At 38.6% G+C, this 19,111-nt stretch overlaps 1 protein-coding gene across 2 annotated transcripts in view; it reads left to right on the top strand.

The window, feature by feature from the left end:
• SYT1 (synaptotagmin 1) overlaps nt 1-19,111 on the top strand; it is a 926,879-nt gene that overhangs the window by 24,371 nt on the left and 883,397 nt on the right. For both annotated transcript variants that reach the window (XM_073651880.1, XM_073651879.1), the window contains exon 2: nt 15,282-15,343. The gene's annotated coding sequence lies outside the window, so the exon portion shown is untranslated. The remainder of the gene's footprint in view (nt 1-15,281; nt 15,344-19,111) is intronic.

Raw genomic sequence — 19,111 nt, 5'->3', positions numbered from 1 at the left:
TATGTTTTACAAATACCTTTCTAATCACTTGCCTGTAGGTCCCCAAGGCACCTTCTTGTTTTAAATGTGATTCTGTATCTAAGAGAAGCTATCCCTAAATATACACACGAGGATTTGTTCTACAGTTGATGGTTTGTTTGCGGCCAACTACTTGAAGAGGTAGAACTTGTTAAAACAAAATTCAATCATCAGAGTAAATCAACAAAACTTTATTGTTATGTAAATAGCATTGTGAGCCAAGAGCAGGAAGTCGTGTTGGCTGTGCAGTCTCTTGTCACTTGCAGGTTACATCATTATAATGCAAGATCCGACTGAATCCAAAACACAAACAAAATATGAGCAGAACAAACACTCATGTTATTTCGATAAACCCCAGTATTTGAGTTAAATAATGAGAACACTTGTAGTAACACAGACAGGTGCTTGCTGTTTAAAAGGGAAAGAGTAAACAATAACTAACAAACATTATCTTGATACATGTATTTATCACAATTTAAGTTGTGATTGTTCTAAGGGAATCTTCACATGCTGCTTTTTGCTGTGTTTTCCCCATGTTTTTTGCACGCCATTTCCTGTGAAATAATGCAGTATTTTACTATACCTGCAAAGTGCACATGCTACTTGTTCTTTCCTTGCAAAATTAAATGTATTTATAATCTTCCACATGTTGTAAGGTGGCATAGGATATCCAGTGGATGGAAGATAAACCTGGAGTAATGCTTTAGTACATATAAAACTAAAAGGGGTTACCCGGCCATGACAAGTTAATTGTCAGCAGCTGAAGAGTTGGGAGAGATGACTACTCACCATATCTCCACCCCTGTGTGTGGTTCATTTTGTAAAATGAGACCTGTTTGTCTCACACATGTCTGTGTGTATGGAGGTGTGCAGATCTCCTGGACTTAGTGCCTTTGCTAAAGGACTAAGAAGCTGGACTGTAAGCCAGGCGGGTTAACCAGCACTATCGTATGGACTTGTTACTTTATGTTTCACTTTGTGCCAGATAAAGGCTGTATTTAAGTTTTCCTGTGATGTGGTTTATGAGGACTGAAATAAACCAGCTGGACTTTAAAAGGAAACAGTTCCTGTGATACCTCATATTGCTCCCAAGTGAGCAGCATTGCTACAATGTCAATTCTTTCAGCATTTTTTGTAGTTTTTTTCACACATTCAAATGAATTGGAAAAAAGCACATAAAAACACATGAAAACCGCATGCAAAAATGCAGCAAAAACACAAGTATTTTATGAAGCATTTTTCCTGCCAACATTCTAGTATTTGCAGCAGATTTTTCTTCTCATACAAGCATATACAGGTCATGACAGATCTCAAAAGAGAAAAATTCCTTGGGGATTTCTTTGATTCCTGATAGTGATTTTTTCACTAGTGTTCCTTGTCATACTGGTTTTTAATTCATAAGACATAGATCAATCCATTAGATTAGAGACTTAATCCTATTCAAAAACAGGCTATGTTCACAAATTGCGTTTTTGCTGCGTTTTCTGCTACGTTTTTTAATACAAATAAAAAGCTGCTTTTTATAGTACCAGCAAAAGCTATGCGATTTCATAAATCTGACTGAATTGGAAAACTGCTGCATTTTTTAAACTGCAGCATGTCAATTCTTTTAGCTTTTTTGTATTGTTTCTTCACCCATAGAAACCACTAAGTCCAAAAATGCAACAAAAACATTGGCATCAGTTTTTGCAGTGTTTTTGTTGTAAAAATCCCCAAAATAAATGGGTTTCACATCCTTCTGTGCCTGCGTTTTTTCAAGTTTAAAGCATAAGGCATCCTCACATGAGCATTGATGTTAATATTAGTACAGTTTTATTAAATTAGTGATATGTGTTAAAGTAAACAATGCTCTATCAATTCAATGCCCTACCAAAGTGTGAAAGTAAATAATGCCCTATCATCTTAATTATTAATTAATTAATTATTAATGTGTTAGGTAAACAATACCTAACTAATTTAATGCCCTGCCAATGTGTGAAAGTAAACAATGCCTGACCAATTCAATGCCCTACTAATGTGTGAAAGTAAACAATATCCTACCAGTATGTGAAAGAGAATAATGCCCTACCAATTCCATGCCCTACCTATGTGTGAAAAGTAAACAATACCCCACCAATGTGTTAGGTAAACAATGCACGACTAATTCAACTACTAATTCAACTAATTGTTTTACATTTGCAATTGTGTATTTTTTCATGACCTTATATAACCTTAGTTCATGGCTGCGCTTCATGCATGAATCCAGTTTTTTTATTCAGAATTTTCATTATTTTGTCAGACATAAAAAACTTTTTTCACTAAATAATTTGATTAGATTGCCCTTTATTCCAAAAATGTTTCATGCTTTCACATACAATTTGAACTGTTGGCCTAACACCTTGTATTGAAGGGAAAAGCTCAGTGCGTCTTATAAAGTGAACAAACACATTTACATGAAAGCACAAACTGCGCTATCACTCACCACGGCCCGGGGGAAGTCCGTGCGGCGGGCACTGATGTGAAGTAGCCGGCGAGAGCTGCGGGCTGTGTACAATGGCAGCAGGCAGCGGGCACAGGGCCACTAATTCCTCCATTTAGTGCAGAGAAAAGCGATCCCCCCCCCCCTCCGCAGACCCGGATGACATAAGCTGCATTCAGTGCTTTGCAGCAGACGCAGACCTTTTTTTTATCACAGAGGAGAGAGAGAGGAGAGCGATTCTCCTTCTCCTCTGCAGGGCAGGATGCTGATTGGTGGAGGGAGCTGCTGCTGAGCTGCCTCCAGCAATCCGTGATCTGTCAGTGAAAAAAAGTGTCCCTTGTGTGAAAGGTCTTGTGAGCTAAGATCTACGGCTTTATAAGTGAGCAGAGACACTGAAGGAGAGTAACTACAACCCCCATCATCCTTCAGAATATACAGTACAAATGGGTGTATTCAGTCATATTTAGGATAAACAGTGCAGGGAGTGTACCATAAGTGGCCAAAGTAGTGCTTATTGTAAATGTGACTACCACCCCCGTCATCCTTAAGAATACACTCATGTATACAGTACGTAGGTGTATTCCTAAGGATGAAGGGGGTGGAAGTCAAACAGGGACAGCACTGTACGGTAATAGGTCAAAATGTTTTCTGTATTTTAATATGACAATGACCCCAGTCATCCTTAAGAATGCATGCAGACCGTGCAGTACATGCAGTACATATGGTAGATGTGTTCTAACATTCCATTTTGTATTGCGCAAGATGGATTTGAGCTGGGAGGGAAAGAACTGGCTGAACAGTGGAAAAAAGAACCAGATATTTTCTGATAAGATATATTACAAAGTTTCACTTATTCTATTGATTCATGCAATTCATATTAAACAGTTTCTATTTAAACTATAACTAAAGAAAATCATAAAGTAATTTTTTGCAAGATTATTTTTCTATTTTCTTTTTCAGATCAGAACATTCTAAATGTTTTTCTTCTTTCTGCTATTATTGCTAATCTCCGACTCCTTTATTTGACTTCTATCCACTAATAGATGCACCTTTTTAAACATGTGATTTCACTTAATAAACATACCCGTTGATTAGTTAGACAGTATTCTGACTCCATAACTAAGCTGCAAGTGTAGGGCGCTGTGAGACATCGTTTCTAGGCTGCCTCTTTTTAACTGTACTCAAATGTAGTGATGTCCTCAGATAGCTTGAACTTGACTGGAAAGGCACATGTGGAGATTCCAGAAGAAGGTTTATTTTTCCAGCTGAATTCTTGTAGATATGCGTACATACAGCAGGTAAAAAAAGACTTTTCTGACCAGAGCTGCAAACACATGTGCTTCTAAGATGGCTGATAGTAACGAGGAAGAAGAATGGGGAAGAAGGGAGGGGTTACTGACATCAGAGCTACACCAGAGAGAGACCGGGAGAGAGGAAGGACAAACTTCTAAAGAGGGCAAACCTTATTGCATAGCAACTAAACAGCAATATAACAACACAATGATAATGCAATACTGTCTGTATGATTCCCAAATCATGGGACATGACTGATAGAATTAGCTCCAGTAATTTTCTACATTTACATTTTTTTACATATATATTACTATATTACTATATATTCTACTCATCTACTTTACAAGGGGATCCTAAGTGTGAAAATATGTGATTGAAAGTGGTATTTTAAAGTATGGTATTGGGATGTACTGAGCAGAATATATTTTTTGCTATCATGATCTTACAGAGAAAAGAACAATATGTTTCCTATCAAAGCTATGCTTGACCTAATATACAGAAAGATGAAGGGGTGCACACATTGTTATCTTGTCACATCACTCACAGTAATTGGTTTGATCTCACACATAGACCTCTGTATATTAGAGCTAACTTGTCCTTATATACTGATCTCACAATATTACTCAGCTGCTCTTTTGTGTTAGTTATTTGCTTCATTGGTCATTTTTCCCCATCATATCTTATCTGACTAGTCAGTTTATATTAAGCTTACATAAAGAAATTCTTACGGTACTACTGTTAAGGTAATGTTCACATGATAAACTATTGCAGATCACATTCGCAGATTCTGAATAGACTACATTAGTTTGCATGGCATAAAGACTATAATAAATGTCTTGAAAATGGTTACATGGGAATAACGTTTGAGATAAGACAACATTTTGCTGGTGTGTTTTTAAGTATTTAACCGCATTCTACATTATGTTATAGGAATTGTATTAGACTTGAAATAAACAGTGCGTTGAATCTAGTATTGCTGCTCAACCTTATTCAAGTAAATATGGCTGAGCTGAAGTTCCAAGGACTGGCATAAATAGGAGTGGCACAGTTTCTGGAAAAAAGCAGACACTTTTTTTTTATAGGAAACCCATTAGCAGAATTTGGTAACTCCAACTAATTTATCTAGGTCAGGTCCCTGTTAGGCCTCTTTCAGACGTCCGGATATTTAAGGTACTGGAAAAACAAGTAACGGAGGTATCCGTGTCCTTGTGTCCTTGTGCACCTGTGTGGCACACGAGTGCTGCCCATGTGGCAACCGTGTGCCGCATCAGGATCACACGTACAGGCCTTTGGGAATCAGCGGTACAGTTAGCGCTGTTCCCAAGCACTGGGTGCTGAACGCTGCCCTCATCATAGTCCCATGCAATCGGGTGCTGCGATCAATGCAAACAAGGAACAAAGTTGAGAGTAGTAGTCTGCTCCCACTATGTCCTGGTGTAAAAATAAGAATAAAATAAAAAAGTCCTTGTACTCACCTGTCCGAATATGTTCCCCGCTGTAATCCATCTGACCGCTCACGCCGAGGAGCCAGGGACAATGGCTAACTCCTGCAAGCGGGCCCATGTCCTCCACTGTGCTCACCGAGCGGTGTCCTGTCACTCACTGAGCTCAGCGCAGCTCCAGGCCCCACTCGCTGCAGTGAATCATTCTCCCTGGCTCCTTGGTGTGAGCGGTAAGATGGGTTACAGCGGGGGACACCTTTGGATAGGTGAGTTCAAGGATTGTTTTAATTTTATTCTTATTTTTACACCAGGACTCAGTGGGGGACAGAATACTACTTTCAACATTGTCCCTTGTTCGTGCTGATCGCAGCGCCAGCAGTGGACAATGATGACAGATGCCTGCAGCACCCGGCGCTTGTAAACAATGCTAACTGTACCGCTGATTCCCAGGCACTGGTACGTGTCATGTGCATGTGTGCGGGACATTTTGCGGCCCGTGCTGCAGGAAAAAAATGGACATGTCAGCGTGTTTTGCCCACGGACACACCAGTCCATGGAAACACACTGACATGTGCACAGACCCATTCATTTGAATGGGTCGCCAGTACATGTGGAAACGGACACCACATGTAATCACAACACTGATTTCTGAAAGGTGCCTTATGCAGATTTTCAATCCTTTATTACAGGAAAAAGCCCCCTGTACTTGTGGCTCATTTACATAAAAATTGGAAAAGTGATTCCTCAGGAATGAAACAAAGGATTGAAATAAACGAAGGTCCAGATTTAATCTGCATCACAGCAACCTAAAACAGGTTGGATCAATTGAGGGTACCAAAATCTTCTGACAGGTTTCCTTTAACATTTAAATGACACCAGGACACATCAAAGGATTTGTAATATACTGAAGGGTGACATACTAGCTCTGGCAGTCTCGACAAGGAGAAACGTTACCCATTAGACCTCAGTCCAGAGCCTCTCATCTAGCCAAATCTCATCTCATACTTTGCACTGACAAGGGCCAACAGCCCAAAACACTGTGTCTGCAAATTGAGATTCTGATTTGGCTTTTATCCTAAGTCATATTGCACGACTCGTTAAAGGGTTGATTGTGACTTGTAGGATTGCTGTTTCCAATAGGCGGTGCTATACAGTACAAGTCCTCTTTTTTTCTGAAGAGGCAATTTGTATAATATACTGAATAAACTTTCACAATGTCTAAACCAATTACAATCATGTACTGACACTAGGGGAGAGAGTATATACTATAAAGCGTATGGCAAAAAAAAAAAATATATGTATGTATAAGTGAGTAGAATTAATATACATGTACATATCTCTCACAGAATGAGCATGGGAACAATGAAAATATACTCAGAATCACAAAATGTAATGCTGAAGTCACATAACTGAATGCTCAGAGTATAAAAAGAAGACAGATTACAAGTAAGTGAGGGATACCAAGTGATGAGCCTCTAAACTTAAATGAACCAATCAATAGGTCCCACGAGGCTCACTGAACATCAGAGGTGGGCTTGTGTCATAGTTAAATCCTTCGTGCTGCTCATATGTCACTGACAGTAAGAGGGAGAGACTATGGAGTATATAATTACCTCGTGGTCTGTGGTGCTGTGTTCTGCATGCTGACCCCAACGCGCGTTTCGGCGATGCCTTCATCAGTGACATATGAGCACCATGAAGGATTTATTTATGACACAAGCCCACCTCTGATGTTCAGTGAGCCTCATAGGACCCATTGATTAGTTCAATTAATGTTAGAGGCTCATCACTTGGTATCCTAAACTTACTTGAAATCTGTCTGCTCTTTATACTCTGAGCTTTCAGTTATGTGACTTCAGCATTACATTTTGTGATTATGAGTGTATTTTCATGGTTCCCATGCTCATTCTGTGAGAGATATGTACATAATTTAATTCTACTCACTTTATATATGTACAGTCATATGAAAAAGTTTGGGCACCCCTATTAATCTTAAGCTTAATGTTTTATAAAAATTGGTGTTTTTGCAACAGCTATTTCAGTTTGATATATGTAATAACTGTTGGATACAGTAATGTTTCTGCCTTGAAATGAGGTTTATTGTACTAACAGAAAATGTGAAATCTGCATTCAAACAAAATTTGACAGGTGCATAAGTATGGGCACCTCACCAGAAAAGTGACATTAATATTTAGTAGATCCTCCTTTTGCAAAAATAACAGCCTCTAGTCGCTTCCTGTAGCTTTTAATGAGTTCCTGGATCCTGGATGAAGGTATTTTTGACCATTCCTCTTTACAAAACAATTCCAGTTCAGTTAAGTTTGATGGTCGCCGAGCATGGACAGCCTCTTCAAATGATCCCACAGATGTTCAATGATATTCAGGTCTGGGGACTGGGATGGCCATTCCAGAACATTGTAATTGTTCCTCTGCATGAATGCCTGAGTAGATTTGGAGCGGTATTTTGGATCATTGTCTTGCTGAAAGATCCATCCACTGCGTAACTTCAACTTTATCACTGATTCTTGAACACTATTGCCAGGAATCTGCTGATACTGAGTGGAATCCATGCGTCCTTCAACTTTAACAAGATTCCCAGTGCCGGCATTGACCACACAGCCCCAAAGCATGATGGAACCTCCACCAAATTTTACTGTGGGTAGCAAGTGTTTTTCTTGGAATGCTGTGTTTTTTTGCCACCATGCATAACGCCTTTTTGTATGACCAAACAACTCAATCTTGGTTTCATCAGTCCACAGGACCTTCTTCCAAAAAGAAATAGGCTTCTTCAAATGTGCTTTTGCATACCTCAGCCGACTCTGTTTGTGCGTACTTGCAGAAATGGCTTCTTTCGCATCACTCTCCCATACAGCTTCTCCTTGTGCAAAGTGCGTTGTATAGTTGACCGATGCACAGTGACACCATCTGCAGCAAGTTGATGCTGCAGCTCTTGTCCTTGACTGATCTCACCATTCTTCTTCTCTGCCTTTCTGATGTTTTTCTTGTCCTGACACTTCTGGCCTTAACAAGAACTGTCCCTATGTTCTTCCATTTCCTTACTATGTTCCTCACAGTGGAAACTGACAGGTTAAATCTCTGAGACAGCTTTTTGTATCCTTCCCCTGAACAACTATGTTGAATAATCTTTGTTTTCAGATCATTTGACAGTTGTTTTGAGGAGCCCATGATGCCACTCTTCAGAGGAGATTCAAACAGGAGAACAACTTGCAAGTGGCCACTTTAAGTAGCTTTTCTCATGATTGCATACACCTGGCTATAAAGTTCAAAGCTCAATGAGGTTACAAAACCAAAAAAAGTGCTTTAGTAAGTCAGTAAAAAGTAGGCAGGAGTATTTAAAACAAGAAAATGATAAGGGTGCCCATACTTATGCACAGGTCAAATTTTGTTTGAATGCAGATTGCACATTTTCTGTTAGCACAATAAACCTCATTTCAAGGCAGAAACATTACTGTGTCCAACAGTTATTACATATATCAAACTGAAATAGCTGTTGCAAAAACACCAATTTTTATAAAACATTAAGCTTAAGATTAATAGGGGTGCCCAAACTTTTTCATATGACTGTATATACAGTATATATATTTTTTTGTTGTTGCCATTAACTTTATAGTATATACTCTCTCCCCTAGTGTCAGTATATGATTGTAATTGGTTTAGACATTGAGAAAGTTTGTGTCCTGGTGTCATTTACGTGATATAAGTTTAGCATTGTCAAGATTGATGATGTATTTTTATACTTGTGTGTGTGCACTTTTTGTTCACAGTACCACTTTACCAATTGACCACAAAATAAAGGTTTTTATTCATACATTGAGTCTACTTAATTTATGCTTTATGACCGGTTCTATTCGAAGTTTTTCTTTTGGTAGTTTGTTGTGAATGGTTTGTCATTCTATATATGTCCAGGCGAATATATGTCATATGCCACCCACTTTTTTAGTAGTTTGAAATACTATGTCACCATTTCTATGACATATTATATTTGCTTAGTCCAGTTTCTGTTATATTAATCCCTTTAACATTGTATAGGTCATTTCTTCAATTTTTTGATTGAGAGACAAGTTTTTTGGGGCCGTTTGATGGTACAAGTTTGCTTTTAAGGGAATCTGTTCACAGGATCAACCCTCCTAAGTAGTCCATATGGGCATGCAAGTCATAGAAAATGTAATAAAATTATTTCTGTGTTCCAATGTCTTTTTCCAGAAAAAAAAAACCTGATTTTTCTTAATATATAAATTACCTGTTAAGCTCTATGGGTGCCAGTATGAGACATGTAATGACAGACAGTGTGCTCTCCTGATGTACATGTCTTCTCCTTTCATTTAAAATAATCTCTGGCAGATTTTCATGCAGATCAGTGTCTGTCCCATAGTCCTGAACAGCTCATATACATATAAGAAAAATGTGGCTTTTTCTGGAATAATACATTGGATCGCAGATATCAAGGTACCATTTTATTCAGCTTCCTATGACCTACATGCCCATATAGACGGCTTAGGAGGGTTGATTCCACTGACAGATTCCCTTTAACAAGGTATAACACTTCATGTTGTTCTGCTCTACAATTGCAGTTGTCTTTACATGTGGGTCAATGTGAAGCTCTAAAACATATTCTTCAACTTTCCAAACCCAGAAACACAGTTAAAATATATGAATATACTAAGACTGAATGTTGATTGCTGTATTGCTTACATCCAGTCCAGTCCTTACTACACCTAGATCCATGGATGTTTTGCAGCTAAACAGATGGGATCCTTTCCCATCATTAACAAAGAATTCAGTTATTTGTTGGGATAATGCTATCGAATTTGCCTTTGTAAGGGTGTTCCCATGTCACATATTCATGACATATCCCCAGATTATACCATAAATAAATAGTAGATACAAGTCTCATCAATCAGGCTCCATCTTTCCCAAGAATGCTGCCACATTGGGTACCACTGTCAAATGAAATAGGAATTGTAACCTTCTCTTCTCTGACCGTGGCACATGTCTGGGCTCTATTCTTGAGATATATGCAGGTCCCACTGTTGAGTACTGCATTTCTTATACATTTTTTGTCATTATATGTCATTGTAAGTTATAGGAATACCCCTTTTAAGCTATGGCTTACCGGAGCCAGTCTGTGAATGTCTGTGTCCACAATCAAAGGGGTTTTCCCACGAACATAATTTAATCTTAAAAATTGTCTGTGTCTGACCGTGTACGGAATATACCACATCTCCTGGGCAGGGGGGGGGGTGCAAAAGACAATACAGATATTACAGCAGGGGATCGAAGAGGATTCATTTTGTGAGGTAAAATGTTGTTTAAAAACAGGCAGTGAAATATTTTACCTCACAAAATGAATCCTCTGCGATCCCCTGCTGTAATATCTGTATTGTCGTTTGCTTCCTCCCCTGCCCAAGAGATGTGGTATGATCTGTACACGGTCAGACACAGACAATTTTTAAGATGAACTTTCGTTCATGGGAGAACTTCTTTAATGAATAGTGCTCCAATCATTGTCAGAATATAAATTCACGTTATGAAGTCATCTCTGTATTTGCAGCCATAAGGTTCTCTCAGCAGTCTCCTCCTGTGGTGCAAAGAGGTGCACAGTGTCTCAATATTTCCTGTTACAGCTCCCAAATCACAAAACAGCAAGATATTGTAACCTGGTCACATAATTATCAGTGCTTTCTCCTCTTTCTTTTATTGGATGTCTAAACTTATATCTCACAAAAGTCTGTTCATGGCTCCAGAATCTTCCCGCTTCTCCCAGGGTCTCAAAAATGGCCTGGTCTCTCCTGTAGCTGCAGCGTAAAAGTCAAAGCCTTTCTTCTATGTATTTCTCCTGTTTTCAGCAGCGCTCTGATCCGTTCCGGCACAAGGTGACTGCCTTTGTGACCTGTAAAACCATACAGTGTCTGCTGCATAGAGTAGAGGTCATTCTTTAAATTTTCTCATTGTAAGTCTATGAGGCTGAGAACAAAGATAGAGAGCATAAAAAAGTACAGCGCTCCAATTTATATTTATTGTGCAAGAAAGTAAAGCGAAGAAAAAATCTGGTATCGTTGCGATCATACTGACCAAAACAAAAAAATAAAGTTTTTACCGCTTGGTGAATGATTGGCATAAAAAATGAAATTAATTGTTCATTCTAAACTCAATAAAATCAGAATAAAAAAGCAGTAACATTTTTTTTATATACCCCATATTGATACCAATAAAAACGATACCATACTATAAAAATAAAAAAGTTCTGCCTCTCAAAAAATGGCAGTGCAGTAGGAATTTTTTTATTTGTTAAAAAGTGTTTCTGGATTGCAAAAGTAGCAAAGCACAAAATAAAATATGTAAATCTGATATCATTGTAATCGTACTGACCCGAGGAATGAAATTGCGTCATCACTTATACCACATGATGTGAGATAAAAAAATAATAAATATGATTCCTGAATTAGTTTATTTATTGTGTTTCCCAAAAATCAAAATATGTCTAGGTTTCCATTTACCTAATATTTGATGCTGAGCACTTATGTGAAGGTTTCCGTCTAAATGTGTAAAAAATTTAATTGGGATGAAACCATTCATTATAATGAGGCAGACAGAGTCACTTTGTACTCCATCTGGCTTCTTTTCCGGTATTCACAAAAGCATGGTTGATCACAGTTTTGTGCATTCCTAAAGAGATGGAACACAGGTGCAACAAAGGCCATATGGAGTCCAAAGTGGCTCAAACTACCACATTATCGTAAATGGTTCCATTAGGGGGGTTCCATTTGAATCGTGACTTTTGGGAATTTTGAAGGAACCCTGAAGTATACAGTGAAGGGCACAAGATCCCAAAATAGTTCCAATAAAAACTTTCCCACAAAAAAGCAAGCCATTACTCAGATCCATCATCTGTTAATGTAAAAATGGTTTCCATGTTACTAGTCGCAAAAAGGCTCTGTTAAAGCAATATGAGTCCCAAAAAACAAAATCTGTGCTCTCAAAGTCAAATGTCTCCCAATCCTTTCGAGCCTCTCGGTGTGCTGAAACTCCATTTAGCTTCCACAAGTATGGCATTGCTGTAACAGACAGATACCAAATCATGGGGTGTACGTTTCCAGAAGTACAATCTGGGCACAAAGCACAAAGAATTGGGCATTAAATTGGCATATTTGCAATTTTCACGCTGCAACGTCCATTGCATGTTTATTTCTGAAAATACATAGTCACTAGAACTGAAGATGAATTTACTGATAGGTGTCATTTCCAAAATAGAGTCACTTTTGGGGGCTTTCTGCTGTTCTGGTACAACCAGTGCTCTGCAACCCCACATACTATTCCAACCAAATTTATGGTCAAGAAATGTCAAATGACATTTCTTCTGAGCCCTGCTTTGTGCCCAAACAGTAATGTTCAATCAAAAATGGTGTATGTTTGTAATTGGGACAAACTCCATACCAAATTGCCTATTCCATTTTCTCCTATTACTCCTTGTGAAAATGATTAATTTTGAGCTAAAATAATCTTTTAGTTGAAAAAATTAAATTTTTCATTTTCTCTGCCCAATGTTAGAAAATTTTGTGAAACACCAGTATGGCCACAATGCTCATTACCAACCTAGATGAATTCCTTTAGCAGTGTAATTTCCGAAATATGGAAATTAGTGTGTGGGAGGGAAGGGGTTCTATTATTTTAGCATCTCAGCAGCATTGTAAAAGTGACATGGCAGAAGTCTACTAATATTCTGGGGGCATTCGATCACTGGGGGCAAAGTGGAATAAGTGTGTTGAAGTCAAGTGGGGATTACATTGAAAAGTAGTAAGTTCAGTTTTCTCAGAAAATGTTGTTTTCATATCTAGGTAGATAAATTATTGAACACCCCTGATAGTTCATCCAAGTGGGTGTCATGTTCATCAGGTCCAAGGATGGCATGTTCTCTTGAAGATGCGTTCCTTCTGAGTCCATGCTAGGAATTAAAATAGCCCAAAGTATTATCACTTTAATCAAATACTGTTTTAATACGAAACACAATAATAAAGACTGAGCTCCAAGATGGGTACCTCCTTCTATGACATCCATATGCCCCAATACAGCATATCAGAAGTCGTAGATGTAAAGAAAGGCAGCCCTCTTAGTTAAGGCTTCATGTTGCACATGCAGAAATTCTAACGTTAAATTTAAGAGGTATTTTTTAATATCCTTATGATGTGTAGTATGTCATATTTTGCCTGTCAGAAATAGTCACAATCACTTTTTATGTGCACCTCACAAAAGCACTTTTCTTTATGCACATTATGTCTTAGTATAAGTACAATTCTATGCCTGAAAACCAAGCAACTCAGCCATCTTAATTGGAATAGTCTGTGATGCCGGAGCTTGGAGCTGTGATAACACACGTTCCAAAACCAGACCGTGCATTTCATTTGTGTGTATAAAAATAAACAGTGTTATGTTGTGAATATGCAAGTAATCAAACTCCTGTTTTACAAATCACTGCTTAAAAATATACTACAACTAGATTAATATAAATGGATGTCTCCATAAATTGATGTCTGGAAAATATTTAGATCAAAACCTAATACTACCTGGTAGAATAAATGATCCCTTAAAGGAAATCTGTCACCAGGTTTTTTATGTAATCTGAGAGCAATATGATGTAGGGGCAGAGGCCCTGATTCCAGTGATGTATCACTTACTGGTCTGCTTCATGCAGTTTTGATAAAATCACTGTTTTTTCTGCTGCAGATGTATCAGAGTTATGCTGAGTTCTGTATAACTCTGTCTACACAACTGATTGGCGCAAAAAGAGCACTAATAGGATTTTAAAAATAAGATAAAATAAATGAATGCATGCTCACCTGGTGCTGTTGCACATTGCAACAATTCAATGACATAAAATCAGCTGCTGCAGGACAGAGGTCGTCAGACCAAATGAAATGCTGTCCAGATAAATTGTTTTCCTGTGCTACTCATAAGGAGAAGCATGTAGGCAATGAGTTCATAAAAGGATTGTTTATTAGTGGGTTACAAAGTCAACGCGTTTCAAAGCTATCAAGACTTCTTCCTCTGGACATAACCTTAAGGAAGTCTGAGACCCGGCATCCCCATAGATTAGTTGAAAACAGCTTTGGTGGTGACCTGATGTAAATTTATTAAACCTAGCTGTTCAGTGCAGCTCCATTCAATGTGTAATAGCCCGGTGTGGGACCCCATCAATCTCATATTTTTAAGCCTCAATGTCAATGTTAGCATATATAGACACCTTATATTCAGTAAAGTATTTTAGTATCTACTAAAACAGTCTTGGTCCTTGGCTTTCCGGACTTTGGGTAACTTCACATGGAAAACAAATTCTATTTATTTTACCTTTGGAGTACAATATGTAAAGTCCACAAACAAATACTGTGGCAGGTAATTGGTTACCTGTATACCCACAAGCTTATGGATATTTTCTCTGCATGGGAATTGACCTGCAGTGTGAGCCTCTAAACCTACAACATGTCAAACTCTGATGTGAAGACAGCACAGAGTGCAATCATATCCTAGTGTTGTAGGTGTGGATATTCATCTAAAATAAGGAAAAACTGTGCATTCACCCAACATGATAGTTCGCCTTGGTCAGGGTATTTAGAGAAGTGAACTGGACCTTTGCCCCAGGTGAAACATATCCAAGCTATGACACTAGGCTTTAACCTTACTGAAATTGATCCTTTTTCTGTCTTTCACTTCCTAATGTTGAGAAAGAACAATTTCTCCATCTATGATGTCTCCTAACATTGTCAAACTGACTGATTTCTACTCTTAAAAGCAAAAGATATTTCTTTTTCTGGCTTTTCTTTCCCACAAAGTATTTACTGTCACATGGACTACTATTGCATGAATAACATTACCCAGCCTTTACAGCAAAGTCAAAGCGTTTTTGGACATTTTTCTGGGATGTTTTGTAATATTTTGGATGAGTTGTTTCTGTGCCCTTTCAGTAATTTAGGAAGTCCATCTTTTAGAAACAATGGTTGTCTGTAGCTTTGTAATCACATATTACATCCTGTATCTTTTATTCTCATTTTTTCTAGAATTTCCTTTGATGGTGGCATATTTGTTTGAGAACATTTGTGCAGAAGTCTTCATCCTCACAGTAAGTTTGATGGCTGGATTTTTTTAAAATGTAATTCTGATTCTAAATTGTGTTTGTTTTTTTGTTGAAGTTCTTGAGTAACTGAGGGGGCAGTTACTTTTGTTTTACTTAGTTGATATGGGTAAACATTTTGTTAATATAGGGATTGAATAGTAATAATATAATTCCACAATTGGATGTGTTAAAAAAAAATCGTAATAATGTGCCCCTGCTATGTACTGTGTTATATGCCATGACTGACCATATAGAGCTGCTCCAGTTCATGGTCGAAGCATACCACGGCTCCTGGCAAGGAGAAGAAGCATAACAGAGTATATAGATGAGAGTGCTGGGGCTCACAGCTGCTTTATGTGAGGTAACATATTTTCCTGCTTGTTTTATCACATGAACCAGTGTTTCTGCTGTGTTTCCAGCCATTTGAGATCATTATAATTCAAGCCAGGGATGTCTGATGGCCTCTGATCTTATATGTCATTGACTTGATATATGATGAGCTCAAAGGGTTGGTGACACAGCAGAAACACTTGCTCCTGTGAGAAAATAGACAGCGACATGTACTCCCTCACAGAAAGAAGCAGGAGGCCCTACTGTGTTTTCTATATACTGTCTTATGCATCATCCCCTGGCATTGGCCGTGGTACATGCTCACCATGAACTGGAACAGCTTTGCATGGTTGGACACGGCCATTACACAGTACATAGCAGGGGCACATTTTAAAAATTATTTTAGCACTGGAACATTTTTTTATTAACACATACAATTGTGGAACTTTTTTTTCCAAGACCTATTAATTAAAATGTATTTTGCTCCTAGGACAACCTACTTAAGTGCAGTAATAATTTAGAAACAGTAATGATTTCACCCAAACTGCCTCGATCTAATGCATGGTTTACAGTTATTCTGGAATTATGACACATTTCCATTTGACCTATTTTCTTCATCTCCATTATGAAGAAGACAATATTTTTTATCCTATAATTCTCCACTATAGGGATTATTCATTTCACTATGTTCATCTCTTATCAGTTTTTTACAGACCTACTGAATCATGGTATTGCCATTCTCTTGATTAAAGAATACTTCAGGCTCTACTTAATGCTTAGTTCAGATAAGAGTTTTAAAACTAGTGGGACTTCTTCTGTCTATAAACATTTGTAATACAAACTGTATGAATAGGTGCATATAATTATCAACATTCATGAAATATAAGATCAATGTTCTTTACTCAAGTCCTGCTGTCTACTATATATAAAGGAAGAAGGGCAACCTATTATGTATTTTTATCAGCCAATTTCTGAGAAGCATGTATCAGCGCTCATGAATCATGGCTGCAAATGCCTCAGTTATGTTATTACTTTATAGTAAATGGATGGGGTGTGCTTAATGTTAGACCCCACAAAATATATACCTTTATGCTAGGTACCTGATTGCAAAGAAATATTCTATTCCAACTTGCACTTAGTAGATTTTAAGTCATTCACTGTGTTAAATTTTCTACAAATACTTATTCAATCCTTTTCTTAGTAGATAGTAATAATGATGCATGAAAAAGATAGGCTTTAATAAAGGTACCATGACTAACACATATATATATATATATATATATATATATATACATATAAATATATATATATATGTGTGTATATATATATATAAATATATATGTATATATATACATATATATACACTGCTCAAAAAAATAAAGGGAACACTTAAACAACAGAATATAACTCCAAGTAAATCAAACTTCTGTGAAATCAAACTGTCCACTTAGGAAGCAACACTGATTGACAATCAATTTCACATGCTGTTGTGCAAATGGAATAGACAATAGATGGAAATTATTGGCAATTATCAAGACACCCTCAATAAAGGAGTGGTTCTACAGGTGGGGACCACAGACCACATCTCAGAACCAATGCTTTTTGGCTGATATTTTGGTCACTTTTGAATGTTGTTTGTACTTTCACATTCGTGGTAGCATGAGACGGACTCTACAACCCACAGAAGTGGCTCAGGTAGTGCAGCTCATCCAGGATGGCACATCAATGCGAGCTGTGGTAAGGTTTGCTGTGTCTGTCAGCGTAGTGTCCAGAGGCTGGAGGCGCTAACAGGAGACAGGCCAGTACACCAGGAGACATGGAGGGGGCCGTAGGAGGGCAACAACCCAGCAGCAGGACCGCTACCTCCGCCTTTGTGCAAGTGGGAACAGGAGGAGCACTGCCAGAGACCTGCAAAATGACCTCCAGTAGGTCTGCATAAACTGTTAGAAACCGACTCCATGAGGGTGGTATGAGGGCCCGACGTTCACAGATGGGGGTTGTGCTCACAGGCCAACACTGTGCAGGACTCTTGGCATTTGCCACAGAACACCAGGATTGGCAAAATCGCCACTGGCGCCCTGTGCTCTTCACAGATGAAAGCAGGTTCACACTGAGCACATGTAACAGATGTGACAGAGTCTGGAGATGCCGTGGAGAGTGATCTGCTGCCTGCAGCATCCTTCAGCATGACCGGTTTGGCAGTGGGTCAGTAATGGTGTGGGGTGGCATTTCTTTGGAGGGCCGCACAGCCCTCCATGTGCTCGCCAGAGGTAGCCTGACTGCCATTAGGTACCGAGATAAGATCCTCAGACCCCTTGTCAGACCATATGCTGGTGCGGTTGACCCTGGGTTCCTCCTAATGCAGGACAATGCCAGACCTCATGTGGCTGGAGTGTGTCAGCAGTTCCTGCAAGATGAAGGCATTGAAGCTATGGACTGGCCCGCCCGTTCCCCAGACCTGAATCCAATTGAGCACATCTGGGACATCATGTCTCGCTCCATCCACCAACGTTGCACCACAGACTGTCCAGGAGTTGGCGGATGCTTTAGTCCAGGTCTGGGAGGAGATCCCACAGGAGACCATCTGCAACCTCATCAGGAGAATGCACAGGCGTTGTAGGGAGGTCATACAGGCACGTGGAGGCCACACACAATACTGAGTCTCATTTTGACTTGTTTTAAGGACAATACATCAAAGTTGGATCAGCCTGTGGTGTGTTTTTCCACTTTAATTTTGGGGGTGACTCCAAATCCAGGCCTCCATTGGTTAACAAATTTGATTTCCATTGATGGTTTTTTGTGTGATTTTGTTGTCAGCACATTCAACTTTGTACAGAACAAAGTATTCAATGAGAATATTTCATTCATTCAGATCTAGGATGTGGTATTTGAGTGCTCCCTTTATTTTTTTGAGCAGTGTATATATATATATATATATATATATATATATATATATATACAGTACAGACCAAAAATTTGGACACACCTTCTCATTTAAAGATTTTTCTGTATTTTCATGACTTTGAAAATTGTACGTTCACACTGAAGGCATCAAAACTATGAATTAACACATGTGGCATTATATACTTAACAAAAAAGTGTGAAACAACTGAAAATACGTCTTATATTCTAGGTTCTTCAAAGTAGCCACCTTTTGATTTGATGACTTCTTTGCACACTCTTGGCATTCTCTTGATGAGCTTCAAGAGGTAGTCACCGGAAATGGTCTTCCAACAATCTTGAAGGAGTTCCCAGAGATGCTTAGCACTTGTTGGCCCTTTTGCCTTCACTCTGCGGTCCAGCTCACCCAAACAATCTCGATTGGGTCTGGTGACTGTGGAGGCCAGGTCATCTGGCGTAGCACCCCATGACTCTCCTTCTTGGTCAAATAGCCCTTACACAGCCTGGAAGTGTGTTTGGGGTCATTGTCCTGTTGAAAAATAA

The sequence above is a fragment of the Phyllobates terribilis genome, unplaced genomic scaffold, assembly GCF_046119375.1.
Source record: "Phyllobates terribilis strain yellow unplaced genomic scaffold, ASM4611937v1 Scaffold_11__3_contigs__length_659146591, whole genome shotgun sequence".
NCBI classification, from domain to species: domain Eukaryota; kingdom Metazoa; phylum Chordata; class Amphibia; order Anura; family Dendrobatidae; genus Phyllobates; species Phyllobates terribilis.
This window is presented reverse-complemented; position numbering and strand designations above follow the sequence as displayed.